A 16,492-nucleotide genomic window follows, 5' to 3' on the forward strand; every position below is an offset into this window, starting at 1 on the left:
CTCACCGGCCACTTTATTAGGTCCCCCTTGTTAGTCCCAGTTTGGATCCCTTTTGCCTCCCTTCTTTATGGCATAGATCCAACAAGGTGTTGGGAACGTTCCTCAGAGATGTTGGTCCATATTGACATGATGGCATCACGCAGTTGCTGCAGATTTGTCGGCTGCACATCTATAATTGGAATCTTCCGTTCCACCACATCCCAAAGGAGCTCTATTGGATGGAGATCTGTTGACTGTGGGGGCCATTGGAGTCCAGGGACCTCATTGTCATGTTCCAGAAACCAGTTGGAGATGATCTGAGCTTTGTGACATGAAGCATTATCCTGCCGGAAGGAGCCATCAGAAGATGGGGACACTGGAGTCATAGAGGGATGGACATGGTCAGCAACAATACTCAGGTAGGCCGTGGTGTTTATACGATGCTCAATTGGTACTAAGGGGCCCAAAGTGTGCCAAGAAAATCTCCCCCACACCATGACACCACCACCAGCAGCCTGAACCATTGATACAAGGCAGGGTGGATCCCCCACACCATGACACCACCACCAGCAGCCGGAACCATTGATACAAGGCAGGATGGATCCCCCACACCATGACACCACCACCAGCAGCCGGAACCATTGATACAAGGCAGGATGGATTCACCTGACCATGACACCACTATCACCAGCCTGAACTGTTGATACAAGGCAGGATGGATCCCCCACACCATGACACCACCACCACCAGCCTGAACCATTGATATAAGGCAGGATGGATCCCCCACACCATGACACCACCAGCCTGAACCATTGATACAAGGCAGGATGGATCCCCCACACCATGACACCCCCACCACCAGCCTGAACCATTGATATAAGGCAGGATGGATCCCCCACACCATGACACCACCAGCCTGAACCATTGATACAAGGCAGGATGGAACACCACACCATGACACCACCACCAGCAGCCTGAACCATTGATACAAGGCAGGATGTATCCCCCACACCATGACACCACCACCACCAGCCTGAACCATTGATACAAGGCAGGATGGAACACCACACCATGACACCACCACCAGCAGCCTGAACCATTGATGCAAGGTAGGATGGATCCCCCACACCATGACACCACCACCACCAGCCTGAACCATTGATACAAGGCAGGATGGATCCCCCACACCATGACACCACCAGCCTGAACCATTGATACAAGGCAGGATGGAGATTTTTTATTTATGTATTAATGTCATACATATCCATCCTCAACTTATATATAAAAGTACAAAATATAATAAATAGAATAAATGAATACAAAACTACACAAAGAAACTGAAAAAGTCCCAACAACCCCTGTGGGAGAAATAATAAACAAAGAACATAAAAGTCCATAACCTGAAAGGAAAAAAACAGAATTTATATACAATATGTGCAGTACAAGGCCTTTATGGCCGAGACCATATAATTAGGAGCCTTTATGGCCGAGACCATATAATTAGGAGCCTTTATGGCCAAGACCATATAATTAGGAGCCTTTATGGCCGAGACCATATAATTAGGAGCCTCTATGGCCGAGACCATATAATTAGGAGCCTCTATGGCCGAGACCATATAATTAGGAGCCTTTATGGCCGAGACCATATAATTAGGAGCCTCTATGGCCGAGACCATATAATTAGGAGCCTCTATGGCTCAGACATAAACATAAACAATTTCCATTCAAACCTGCCGCTTACGGCCTATATAAACCTAACCATTATATACACTACGGGGGAGGGCTAAGGAACCCGCACATCTTCCACGTCTGACCCCTACAACCTACCATGCAAAAGGCTACCAAAAAGACCGAAACGCAAAAGCTAGGGAGTGCAAGAGGCAGAAAAAAATCCCAATCCGTGTAAATTAATTGGTTGGCGTGAATGTTATAGCGTCCAAATGGCGGTATATATACTGGGATTTGTTTTCACTAGTAATGATGACGACTTATAGCGAGACTGCGGTGGACATTCTGACACTGGGGGGGGGAACCGACTTGGTGTCACTGACATCCCCAGTGACACCAATACAGTGATCAGCGCTAAAAAATAGCACTGACACTGTACGAATGGCACGGGGAAGGAAGGGTTTAATTTGACGGGCGATCAAAGGGTTAACTGTGCGCTGGGTGTTTTACTAGGGGGTGGGGTCTGTGTGTTTCACTGTAATCACACTGCTCTGGATGGCTGTGCAGTGCAATGTGCCCGAGCTAACAGGGAGGAGAACAGTTAGTAAACAAAACAGTTCTCCTCCCCATCGGAGATCTTTGGAAATCACCAGGCTCCGGAAAGTAATTACTAGCCAGAACCCAGTGACTGACAGCCGCAGATGGCGGCGCGGGTAGAGCGCTTACGCTGCTTGCACAGAAATGTGAAATCATGTATATACAGTATACGTGATTTGCGCACATATGCTGCTCTGTAGCAGTATTTCTGCTGTAGTGCGGTCGGGAAGCAGTTAAAGTAGTGCAGTGCTGAATAGCAAAAAAATGCCCTGGTGATGAAGGGAGGGGGGAAAACCTTTCAGAGCTGAAATGGTTAAAATGGATTATAGAACAATATCATCCATTAATGAGAAGCAAGCACATGTGAAATGACTGTATCTGGATCATCGGCGGTCGCCTCGTGTGACCGCACTGCGCACATCATCTTTGCACTTCCTGGCAGAAGAAGTCAATGTAACAAATGTTATAATGTGATGAAGTTATAGATGTCACCTCTGTGTGTCTTCCCTCTGAGGAATAGTAGTGTTGGGCTCCATGTTCCAGTCAAACGTAAACGCCATGCTGCTTTGGTGCTTGGGGTCCCCCTTGACATCCTTGTAAGACCCTCATCAAGGATAAGGTCCTGGTATGCATTTTTATGGAGACCCCACATCATTTTTGTGGGGTTCCCCATTAACATCTATCCTAGGCCCCATTTACCAACAATTTCAATGGCAATTTAATCCCTATGACGATCCCTTGCCTACTAATGAAAATGGCCATTATTAGCGTTTAACATTGTTACCTGGCTCAGGTTGCAGCGTGTCCCCCGGGATGATGGTTCTCACCTCACACAAACCGGGTGCAGCTATTCTGACAATTTACAATCACCGGCCACTTTATTAGGTCCGCCTGTTCAATGGCTCGGTAACACAAATTTCTAATCAGCCAATTCCATGGCAGCAACTCAATGCATTTAGGCATCTAGATGTGGTGAAGACAACTTGCAGAATTTCAAACTGAGCATCAGAATGGGGAAGAAAGGGTATTTAAGTGACTTTGAACGTGGCATGGTTGTTGGTGCCAGGCGGGCCGGTCTGAACATGTCAAAAATTGCTGATCTACTGGGATTTTCATGCACAACCATCTCTAGATTACAGAGAATGGTCTGAAAAAGAGAAAATATCCAGTTGTGTGGAGGAAAATGCCTTGTTGATGTCAGAGGAAAATGGGCAGACTGGTTGCTGCGATATTCAGATGGTGGGGTCAGAATTTGGCATAAACAACATGAAAGCATGGATTCATCCTGCCTTGTATCAATGGTTCAGGCTGGTGGTGTCATGGTGTGGGGGATCCATCCTGCCTTGTATCAACAGTTCAGGCTGGTGGTGTCATGGTGTGGGGGATCCATCCTGCCTTGTATCAATGGTTCAGGCTGGTGGTGGTGGTGTCATGGTGTTGGTGATCCATCCTGCCTTGTATCAATGGTTCAGGCTGGTGGGGGTGTCATGGTGTGGGGGATCCATCCTGCCTTGTATCAATGTTCAGGCTGGTGGTGGTGGTGTCATGGTGTGGGGGATCCATCCTGCCTTGTATCAATGTTCAGGCTGGGGGTGGCGGTGTCATGGAGTGGGGGATCCATCCTGCCTTGTATCAATGGTTCAGGCTGGTGGTGGTGGTGTCATGGTGTGGGGGATCCATCCTGCCTTGTATCAATGGTTCAGGCTGGTGGTGGTGGTGTCATTGTGTGGGGGATCCATCCTGCCTTGTATCAATGGTTCAGGCTGGGGGTGGGGGTGTCATGGTGTGGGATCCATCCTGCCTTTTATCAATGGTTCAGGCTGGTGGTGTCATGGTGTGGGGGATCCATCCTGCCTTGTATCAATGGTTCAGGCTGGTGGTGGTGGTGTCATGGTGTGGTGAATCCATCCTGCCTTGTATCAATGGTTCAGGCTGGGGGTTTCATGGTGTGGAGGAGATTTCCTTTATTAGGTCCACCTTGCACTAGTGTCAGGTGGACCTAATAAAGTGGCTGGTGAGTGTATATGCGGCCATAGTACAGAGTGATGAAACATCCAGTTTTTGGGTTTGATTGCATCGGAACACTGAAGGTCAGCCACCTCTAGCCACCACTCTGAATGAGCCCCTACATCTTCTTTAATAGACATCCATGTTTGTTGTCCTCCTAAACACAAGGCAGACGCTTTAACAGACAAACCAGTGCTGAGCATATTTTTTTTATAGAACGTGATTTATTTCTGTTGAATGTTCCTAAGCATACCGGTACAAACCAAACACGGATCGGATGAAGCGAGTGATTTCCTATGAAACCTGATGAGATGTTCTTTTGCCTATCAAACCCGGCAACCAGATCCTGGAGAGATTTGCATTCCATGATACATCTTCTCTGAATCTCTTCTGACAGATGTCACTTTCTATCTGTACTATTATTGTATCCAGCTTATCTCTGCAGAAGGAGAATCCAACAAACACTCGTCCTTGTTCTAAGATGTTCTCAGCTCTGGGACTGTTCATGTCTGTGCTTCCAGTTATCATGGGTCTATCCGGGACAATGATGAATTCTTTACTTCTGACTTTGTATTTGTTACAATGGAAAGACAGCAGAAATTCTGTTGTTGGTGACCAAATCCAGATGTCTATAGTGCTTACAAATATTTTACTGCAGGGCAGCCTGTCTTTTGAAGGCATATTAGGTATTTATGCAATGTTCTTGGACCTCGATAAGAACCTCTTTTCATTAAAGCTTTTCTTGCAGTCATCTTTCTTATGTGCCAGTACCTGGAACACCACTTGGCTCTCCATGTTCTACTTTGTCCGATTGGTGAACTTCTCCCACCCTTATCTTCTGAGGATGAAAGCCATGTTCCTGTCTTCTGTTCCTCAGCTCATAGTGGGGTCAGTTCTTGGCTCAGTCATCATCAGTTTGCCTTTTTCCTGGTTGACAGAAGTCAGTCTTATACAAAACAGAACTTTGCTAACAAGTACGATTTCACTTCATTTTACAATACATTTTATTTCCTCCATGTTTACCTCATTCTTTGGATGTTTCCTTCCTAATACTCTGACTTGTCTCTGCATCGGTCAATGTGTCACATCACTGCTGAGACACGTCTGGAGGATAAACCTCAGTGAGTCTCCCCTAACGTCATCTCAGCTCCAGGGACACATCCGGGCCACCAGGATCATGATAATGAGACTTCTCCTGGATTTGACTTGTTATCTTTCAGCTATGACTGGTTTGTTTATTTCTTCCCAAAATCTTACTTTTGCATTGTGCGCCTGGATAATTGTCCTGATGTACCCAACTGCTCAAAGTCTCATTTTAATACATGGAAACCCAAAACTGAAAAGCAAATTCTGTAGACAATGTGCCTTTAACCAAAGAAGGTAACATGTTACCTTTGTAATACAAATGATTACTGGCCTAATGTATTATTATTATTATTATACAGGATTTATGGCACCAACAGTTTGCTCAGCGCTTTACTATATAACAGGAGACAATATAGTAACAATACAGTTCAATACAAGAGGGATAGGAGGACCTGATCCTTGGAGCTTACAATCTAGGAGGGCAGGCAGGGTGAGTGGTACATTAGGTAGTCATTGTGGGGGATGGAGTGGTTGGAAGAGTAGAGGATACCAGAATTAGCAGAGGGCGGGATAGGCTTCCCTGAAGAGATGGGTTTTCAGTGATCGTCGAAAGGCAAGTAGAGTAGGTGATAGTCTGATAGATTGGGGTAGGGAGTTCCAGAGGATGGGTGACGCTCTGGAGAAGTCTTGGAGACAGGCATGGGAGGAGGAGATAAGGAGGTCTTGCAAGGAGCAAAGAGTATGGTTTGGGTGATATTTAGAGATAATATCGGTGATGTAATTAGTGGCATTGTTATGAACGGCTTTATATGTCATTGTTAGAGTTTTGAATTTTATCCGTTGGGCAACTGGGAGCCAGTGGAGGGATTGGCAGAGAGGGGTGGAGGACACTGAATGTAGACCAGTGGAGGGATTGGCAGAGAGGGGTGGAGGACACTGAATGTAGACCAGTGGAGGGATTGGCAGAGAGGGGTGGCAGATACAGAACGGTTAGTAAGGTGGATGAGTCTGGCAGCAGCATTCATGATAGACTGGAGTGGGGATAGCCTGCGAAGAGGTCGGCCAATGAGGAGGGAGTTACAATAGTCGAGGCGTGATATAATAAGGGAGTGACTAAGTTGCTTAGTGGTTTCCGAGGTTAGGAACGGCCGTATCTTGGAGATGTTGGGGAGGTGAAGTCTACAAGATTTGGACAGCGATTGGATCTGGGGCTGGAAGGACAGATGGGAGTCTAGGATTACACCTAGTACCCTGGCATGACGGGAGGGACTGATGGTTGTATTATTGATCTTGATGGAGAAGTCAGAGGATGGTGTTAGCGATATTAATGTTGAAGTCAGTGAGGGTAGCGCGGGCTGGGGGGAATACTAAGATCTCAGTTTTGGAGAGGTTGAGTTTGAGGAAGTGGAGTGACATCCAAGCCAATATGTCACTTAGTAGGCTAGCGATGTGGAGGGAAACTGAAGGGGTGAGGTGAGGAGGAGACTGAAGGGGTGAGGTGAGGAGGTAGATAGATAGATTGCATGTCATCGGCATAGAGATGGTAGTTGAAGCCGTGGGAGTTTATCAAGTGACCAAGGGAGGAGGTGTAGATGGAGAAGAGAAGGGGTCCAAGGACAGAACCTTGGGGGACCCCAACAGAAAGAGAGAGTGAAGAGGAGGAGGCAGCGTTATAGGTAACACTGAAGGAGCGCTGCGGTAGATAGGAGGAGAACCAGGAGAGAGCGGAGTCGCCGAAGCTAAAAGAGTGTAGTTTTTTGAGGAGGAGGGGATGGTCAACTGTGTCAAAAGCCACGGAGAGGTGGAGTAGTAGGAGTATTGAATAGTGGCCGTTGGTTTTTGTTTTTCTGTAATTTCTGTATTTATGTAGAAAAGGTATAGAGTAACAACTACAATGAGATCACTGGGACCAGGAATGAAAGGATCACCTCCACCAGGGAGACAACGAGAGTAAAGAAGACAAATCTTAGTGGTGTTGAGGGTTATAGCCCTCGTTTTTTTGGTTGGGAACCCTTTCAGGTCCGTAGTGAGCTCAGCGTCCTCATTGGGGAGATCCAACCTCACGTTCTGTCCCCAAACCAAGTTTTATGGGTTCTATTCCCCACAGTGTGAAAAATATTTTGGTTTCAACTTCAATTTAGCGAAATATGAAGATTTTGTTGTGGGAAAAAATGGACATATATTTTTAAAAGTATGTGCTGTATATGATGTACATTATAAGGTCTCTGTGTGTCCTCACTTTGTGCAGCTCTAAAAGAGTAACATAATCATAATAGTAGCAATAATAAAATTATTATTATTATTTAAATATTTGTATATTATATTAGTATGTATGTTATATTTCTCGGTGTGTCCTCTTGTAAAGCTCCAAATAATACTAATAACTAATACTACTAAAATAATACAATAGAACATACAGAGGAACATCGTAACATATAAATTGTGTGTACCTTGTATTTGTGTGTACCTTGTATTTGTGTGTATCTTGTATTTGTGTGTACCTTGTATTTGTGTGTACCTTGTATTTGTGTGTATCTTGTATTTGTGTGTACCTTGTATTTGTGTGTACCTTGTATTTGTGTGTACCTTCTCTATACAATAAAGTCATCATACAGCATGTCCCAGTCTTTGTGTTTTCATCCATATTTTTCCAGGGTCACGTGGCTTCCTCAGGGGGATGTAGTCAGCTTTCCCTGAGGAAGCCACGTGACCCTGTGGCGTAACGCGTAGGGGAGGAGCTCTGACGTCACGACGCCACTATCAGCGGAACGGCGAGTACTGTCATTGTGCGAGGGCACACATTTAAAAAACGCTCTGTATTGTTCTGTGGAATGTGAGTTTGCATTTGTCTGGAGACATATTAAAACCTTTTATGAAGGATAAAGCACTATGTGGGAATCTTTCTTTTTCATGGCCTAAATTGGAGGAGCAAAAGGGAAGAAGAGGAGATAGGAGATAGACCTCGGACAACACGAGGGGAGATATCTATATCCATCCATCCAGCCCTCATAACCCAGAAGAAATTGGGAGGCCACCTAGTGGAAGGAAAGTAATATTACAGTCTACCTTAACAGCAATATATTTTCCATTTGTATATACAGATCGGGACAATTATATGTCATCTGAGTTAAGGACAATCAGTATATAGCTTTAATCACTATTTCAGGCTGTATAAGTGAGAGTGAGCACACTATATTATTTGCACAGTTTTATTATTTATTATTTTTTATATGAATTTGTTTATTGTTTTTTATTATATATATTTTTTCATTTTTTATACAACTGTTCTGTGCAATTTTTGCATTTTTGCACATATATGTTTTGCACATAAATACCACTATGCATGGGGGTTTTTTTGTTTACCTGATTTGATTAATTCTAATATTATGTCCATGTAATTTGAATTTATTTGCTCTTTTCACATTATCAATTTTATTAATATAGTTAATTAATTACAGCACAAGGAGTGTTTTAATTTTAAATTATATCACCATGGATTAATATTTATTTAGATTTATTTATTTTATTCACATACATTAGATATTATTATATACCACTAAATACCATTGAGGAGCGCGACACATTTAATATTTTTTACTTATTCTTACACAGCATTATGAGTATGTGTTTTTGTGTTGATGCACCATCACATTTGTAGGAGTTCATTATTTATAAGTATTTATATACCACCATAGTAGCTCACAAGTACACATTATTATAAAAGGAAGCTAACTATATACAAATGCGGAACACAGGAAAGTATATAAGATGGAGGAACCAAGACTGGGATCAGGAACAAGGAAGAGTAGGAACAAGGCAGCAGGGTTCGGGGTGAAGGTACAAGGCAGAGAGCATGATCCAAGAGCAGAAACACAGTACCAGATAGCAGTATCTGGCAGCAAGCAAAACACTGGAGCAAGGTGTATCAGCAGAAGAGGGACTAAATACCCTCCCAGCAGCCAGCACAAGGTGGGGACTGATTACTGGAATCTACTGGCTCCTGGTAGACATCTGCTGGTAGACAGCGGAACCATCACCTTTCCGCTGTGGGAAGCACAGTACCACCAGCAGGTGATCCAGGTCCTGACACACACACGGGAGGTGTCACCGTAAATGTCGGAGTGACTGCAATAAATCTGGCACCATAGCTCACGTTACATTCTAAACTGATAAAGGCTTTAAAGCATCGTCCGTGTACAGTTTTATGTGCTGTACTTTGCCCCATTTGCCATTTGCCAGGCGTGCACAATTTTAGAACTTGGCATGTTTGGTATCTACTTACTTGACACAACATCAAAGAGCTAAAATCCATTTAAGTGTATTTTTTTTCCAGAAAATATACTTTTGATAAATGGCTGTGCAAATATGTATGTAACATACGTGTGGCATAAAAAATTGCAACGGCCACCATTTCTTTCCCCGGGGCCTCTGCATTCAGAAAATATATAATGTTTGGAGGTTCTAAGTAATTTTTCGAACAAAAAAAATGCAAATTTTACCAAGTATGTGAAAAATGCCAAAATTGCCCAGGTAGGCAAGAAGAAGGGGGGGGGCAGATACTCCCCCCCCCCACACGAATGAGCATGAGGTACTCCTATAGCCTGAAAATAAAGGCACCCAAAGATTTGACAAGTCCTTTTTTAAAAAATAAAAATCCCCAAAATGTCCCTTACTGTAAATCCATCACCAGCCATGATGTCTGCCACTGCTGACTCACCAAAAAGATGACAACCCACCACACAAAACTGTTCACCAGTGGTAACACAAGGTAAATGATAGCTCCTTGAGCTGTCATTGGCTGTCATTGGCTATATAAAGAAAGGGGCAAGTATAGTGGTGACATCATTTCCCAAATACACTCACCGGCCACTTTATTAGGTCCCCCTTGTTAGTCCCAGTTTGGATCTCTTTTGCCTCCCTTCTTTATGGCACAGATCCAACAAGGTGTTGGGAACGTTCCTCAGAGATGTTGGTCCATATTGACATGATGGCATCACGCAGTTACTGCAGATTTGTCGGCTGCACATCTATAATTGGAATCTTCCGTTCCACCACATCCCAAAGGAGCTCTATTGGATGGAGATCTGTTGACTGTGGGGGCCATTGGAGTCCAGGGACCTCATTGTCATGTTCCAGAAACCAGTTGGAGATGATCTGAGCTTTGTGACATGGAGCATTATCCTGCCGGAAGGAGCCATCAGAAGATGGGGACACTGGAGTCATAGAGGGCTGGACATGGTCAGCAACAATACTCAGGTAGGCCGTGGTGTTTATACGATGCTCAATTGGTGCTAAGGGGCCCAAAGTGTGCCAAGAAAATCTCCCCCACACCATGACACCACCACCAGCAGCCTGAACCGTTGATACAAGGCAGGATGGATCCCCCACACCATGGCACCACCACCACCATCCTGAACCATTGATACAAGGCAGGATGGATCCCCCACACCATGACACCGACACCACCAGCCTGAACCATTGATGCAAGGCAGGATGGAACCACCACACCATGACACCACCACCAGCCTGAACCATTGATACAAGGCAGGATGGATCCCCCACACCATGACACCACCACCAGCCTGAACCATTGATACAAGGCAGGATGGATCCCCCACACCATGACACCCCCACCACCACCAGCCTGAACCGTTGATACAAGGCAGGATGGATTCACCTCACCATGACACCACTATCACCAGCCTGAACCGTTGATACAAGGCAGGATGGATCCCCCACACCATGACACCGACACCACCAGCCTGAACCATTGATGCAAGGCAGGATGGAACCACCACACCATGACACCACCACCAGCCTGAACCATTGATGCAAGGCAGGATGGATCCACCACACCATGACACCACCAGCCTGAACCGTTGATACAAGGCAGGATGGATCCACCACACCATGACACCCCCACCAGCCTGAACCATTGATACAAAGCAGGATGGATCCCCCACACCATGACACCCCCACCACCACCAGCCTGAACCATTGATACAAGGCAGGATGGATCCCCCACACCATGACACCACCACCACCAGCCTGAACCATTGATACAAGGCAGGATGGATCCCCCACACCATGACACCACCAGCCTGAACCATTGATACAAGGCAGGATGGATTCACCTCACCATGACACCACTATCACCAGCCTGAACCGTTGATACAAGGCAGGATGGATCCCCCACACCATGACACCACCACCAGCAGCCTGAACCGTTGATACAAGGCAGGATGGATTCACCTCACCATGACACCACTATCACCAGCCTGAACCGTTGATACAAGGCAGGATGGATCCCCCACACCATGACACCGACACCACCAGCCTGAACCATTGATGCAAGGCAGGATGGAACCACCACACCATGACACCACCACCAGCCTGAACCATTGATACAAGGCAGGATGGATCCCCCACACCATGACACCCCCACCACCACCAGCCTGAACCATTGATACAAGGCAGGATGGATCCACCACACCATGACACCACCACCAGCAGCCTGAACCATTGATACAAGGCAGGATGGATCCACCACACCATGACACCACCAGCCTGAACCGTTGATACAAGGCAGGATGGATCCACCACACCATGACACCCCCACCAGCCTGAACCATTGATACAAGGCAGGATGGATTCACCTCACCATGACACCACTATCACCAGCCTGAACCATTGATACAAGGCAGGATGGATCCACCACACCATGACACCGCCACCCCCAGCCTGAACCATTGATACAAGGCAGGATGGATCCCCCACACCATGACACCACCACCACCAGCCTGAACCATTGATACAAGGCAGGATGGATCCATGCTTTCATGTTGTTTACACCAAATTCTGACCCTACCATCTGAATGCCTTTCTATCATCTCCAACCAGCCTGCCCATTCTCCTCTGACCTCTGACATCAACAAGGCATTTTCCTCCACACAACTGCCACTCACTGGACATTTTCTCTTTTTAGGACCATTCTCTGTAAATCCTAGAGGTGGTTGTGCAAGAAAATCTCAGCAGATCAGCAGTTTTTGAAATACTCAGACCAGCTTGTCTGACACCAACCACCATGCCATGTTCAAAGTCTCTTAAATCCCCTTTCTTTCCCATTTAACTTCAGCAAGTCGTCTTCACCATGTCTAGATGCCTAAATGCATTGAGTTGCTATCATGTGATTGGCTGATTAGCAATTTGTGTTACCAAGCCATTGAAGAGGTGGACCTAATAAAGAGACCTAGTAATTTATTGCCCAGGTATGGCCATTGTGCGTTCAGGAAATGATGTAAGGCTCCTTTCTCTCGCATTTTCTTACATGGTTGGCTTTTCCTGGCCATGTCAGAATGTGTGATGTCAATATTGCTAAAGATGGAGTGGCTGCAAGCATCTGATGCTTCTATAGCAACTATTGATACCTGGAAGCTGTTGTGTTCATCTAGGCCAGTGGTGGGCAACCTTTTTTTTCAACTGAGCCAAATCTCGCCAAAACCACGATTGAAATTTATTTTGAGAGCCACATTTTTAAAACTGAAAATACATCCCCCATATAGTAATTCATCCCCCATATAGTAATTCATCCCCCATAGTTATTCATCCCCTATATAGTAATTCATCCCCCATAGTAATTCATCCCCCATATAGTAATTCATCCCCCCTATAGTAATTCATCCCCAATATAGTAATTCATCCCCCATAGTAATTCATCCCCAATATAGTAATTCTTCCCCCATAGTAATTCATCCCCCATATAGTAATTCATCCCCCATATAGTAATTCATCCCCCATATAGTAATTCATCCCCCATAGTAATTCATCCCCCATAGTAATTCATCCCCCATATAGTAATTCATCCCCCATATAGTAATTCATCCCCAATATAGTAATTCATCCCCCATAGTAATTCATCCCCAATATAGTAATTCTTCCCCCATAGTAATTCATCCCCCATATAGTAATTCATCCCCCATATAGTAATTCATCCCCCATAGTAATTCATCCCCCATATAGTAATTCATCCCCCATATAGTAATTCATCAAGACAAGGAAGCTATAGAGTAGGAGGTCTTGCGAGGAGTGGAGAGTACGATTCGAGTGATATTGTTCCGAATCATTGAAAGGGATATGCACTGTTTTGGTGGCATGGAAATGCGAGTGGTTTTAAGTTTAATGTTCAAGTGTTGTTTATAAGTAAGATCACACTATATTAGCCTTCTCCTTTTATTCTCCTCTGACCTCAGCAAGGCATTTTCCTCCACACAACTGCCGCTCACTGGATAGTTTCTCTTTTTCGGACCATTCTCTGTAAACCCTAGAGAGGGTTGTGTGGGAAAATCCCAGGAGATCAGCAGTTTTTGAGATATTCAGACGAGCCCATCTGCCACCAACAACCATGCCACGTTCAAAGTCACTTAAATCCCCTTTCCTCCCCATTCTGATGCTTGGTTTGGACTTCAGCAAGTGGTTTTCAACACATCTAGATGTCTAAATGCATTGAGTTGCTGCCATGTGATTGGCTGGTTAGCAATTTGTGTTAAATAGAGAGGCCGTGTACACCAAGTATATGAAGGGTATGGATGGATAAAGAAGAACATTGGTGAACAAGTACACATGGTGATTTATTATTAATGGTGAGCACATTGGACAGGACTTGAGGCGCGGTGTATTCAGAATACTACACTATATTATATTTCTTTTTTTGGAGATCAAGGCATAGGAATATTGGGAGAAGTTGGTGGATATATGACGTCTGATCCTCGGTTATACAGAGACAACACTGAACTTTTTGAGAGCCCCGGTCACTTGTATTATAATATTTAAGCACCTGAGAATATGTTGTCAGGAACTAAACTTGGGTACATCAAGAAATAATAGTAAATATAGGAAATGAAAAGAAAAAACAAGAGAAGAAAAGAAAGAGAGTGAGAAGTTGAAGTAGAGGAGGGTCAGCAGAGGCCCTGCTAAGGAACAGATAAGACCATCAAATAAAAACAGCAAAATCCAGTCCACCATTCATGGTATCACATGACAGGACAATAGGACATCCACGTTTCGAGGTCTTGCCTCTTCCTCAGAGCCGAAACAACTTTGCTGCATCCCCACTTATATAGTAGGATATCATGGATGCTTGTCACTTGAGGGCGTCCCTGACACTACACCTAGTAGGATGGGTTTGTTATATATGCTAAGATTGAACATGGAGGGGCAGTTCCCACTCATGGGGCATGTCAGGGACGCCCCCATGTGACAAGCAGCCATGATATCCTACTGTTTAATTGGGGGTGCAGCAAGCAGTCTTGTTGGCTCTGAGGAAGAGGAAGACCTCGAAACGTAGCCTACCATTATCCTTAGGCCCACTCTCAAGTGCAGGAGATTTTGTGGTTGATTTTATTGAATCCACAGTATTGAATCCACAGTATTGAATCCACAGATCCCACGTTTTATCAAGTGACATCATATTGTAATGAAGAACGCAGGTGTACTTGTCATGATCCATGTTCCAGTTCAACTTACTCTTAATGTAGTCCAGTGGTGCCACCCATCACTTCCAGTGTTCAGCAATAGTGATCCTCGCTGCCAGGAACATATAGAGCGGGGGTGTCAAACTCAATTTCATGGTGGGCTGCATCAGCATTATGGTTGCCCTCAAAGGGCCGGTTGTATCTGTAAGATTAGATGTCCAGAGATCCCCACCCTCCCCTACATCACAGTGCACCCCACTTACCTTGTGCTGCTACCAGAAATGAGCTGGGAAGCAGAAAGTGCAGGGTCTGGAGGAGGACCAAAGGAGGGCTGGAGTCAGCTGCTGAAATCTGCAGGGGAGGTGGAGACAAGGGGGTGCTGTGGCTGCACAGAGATGTGAAGGATCTGTAGGAGTTCTGTCCTTCCTCCTCTATGCTGTCAATTGCTGAGACCAAGGGTGGGGGGTTGCAGAAATGAGCCTCTCTGTGGCTGCATGGAGAAGAGCAGGATCTGGCAGAAGAGATCTGTCCTTCTCTTTTCTGTTGACTGCTGAGACAAGGTGGAGACGAGGGAGTGCCACAGCTGCAGGAGAGGTTTGAGGGCCACATGAAATGGCCTGGAGGGCCGGAGTTGGCCCTCGGGCCTTGTGTTTGACACCTGTGATATAGAGGACCAATTTTGTTGATTTCTTCGGAACCTCCGTAGGCAATTTCTGAAAAAGGGCTGCCTCCGTGGGACCTACAGATTTTCACTCCTGTCCCCGAATAAAAGTCGAACACCTGAATCCAAAATCTAGACACTATGGGGCATTGCCACCAGATATGGTACATGGTCCCCAGTTGCCCACAGCGCCGAAAAGAGGTAGGAGCTGCAGTGGAATGTATTTTTGCTGTGTGGGAACCAGGTACCACCTTAGAGGTGTCTTATAAGTAGATTCTATGAATGTTGTGTAGATAGATATCATGGACAGAGTGTAGGCAGTGTACTGCCAGAGGACCATATCATGTTTGTGCTGAAGACCACGCTGAACTGACTGGTCATAGGTTGGTGGGTAGGGAGATGTCCTCCAGTCGGTTGTGCCCAATGATGAGTACTGGTGGTGAACCCTCTTATGGTTTGAGCTGCTGCCTTTCTGGTACGGCCTTCAGATAGTTTCCACATGTAGACTTGGGATATCGTAAAAGAAGGAGCGAACGATGTCCAAAAGAAGGAAAATGTAATTGTAGATTAAAAGGCATTAATTGAGAATAACGACAAGTACAGCATTCCAACGTGTTTCGGGAGAAAGGACTCTCCCTTCTTCAAGGCTGTTGAACAAGTATAAAAAATATACAGAAAAACAGATATATGAAAAATGGGATCCTTGGGTTGACCATGGCGATATCTTTCATTACCTCCTTGGATGAGTTTGTTGCCATATTATTCAGTCACTATATGATCTGCCAATGTCTGTGTTGACAATGATATTGGCATTGATATTTGTGTTGGCTATACGATCGTTCTGTGACTTCTCTACCTTACAGATAATGTTCTTCTCCAGATATTTGTTACTTTTCTTGTAGCTTCCTTACATTTTTGTACACTATTGATACTAAGTGTTTTTTCTGTTCTTTGGCATATCCGATGTTTTTCTAACTCTACGATTGCCCCTTTTTTGTACCACGTTCAAAATCTACTCAATAAA

This window comes from Staurois parvus, unplaced genomic scaffold, assembly GCF_062004578.1.
Source record: "Staurois parvus isolate SC_StPar_1 unplaced genomic scaffold, SC_StPar_1.0 ptg000034l, whole genome shotgun sequence".
Lineage (NCBI taxonomy): Eukaryota > Metazoa > Chordata > Amphibia > Anura > Ranidae > Staurois > Staurois parvus.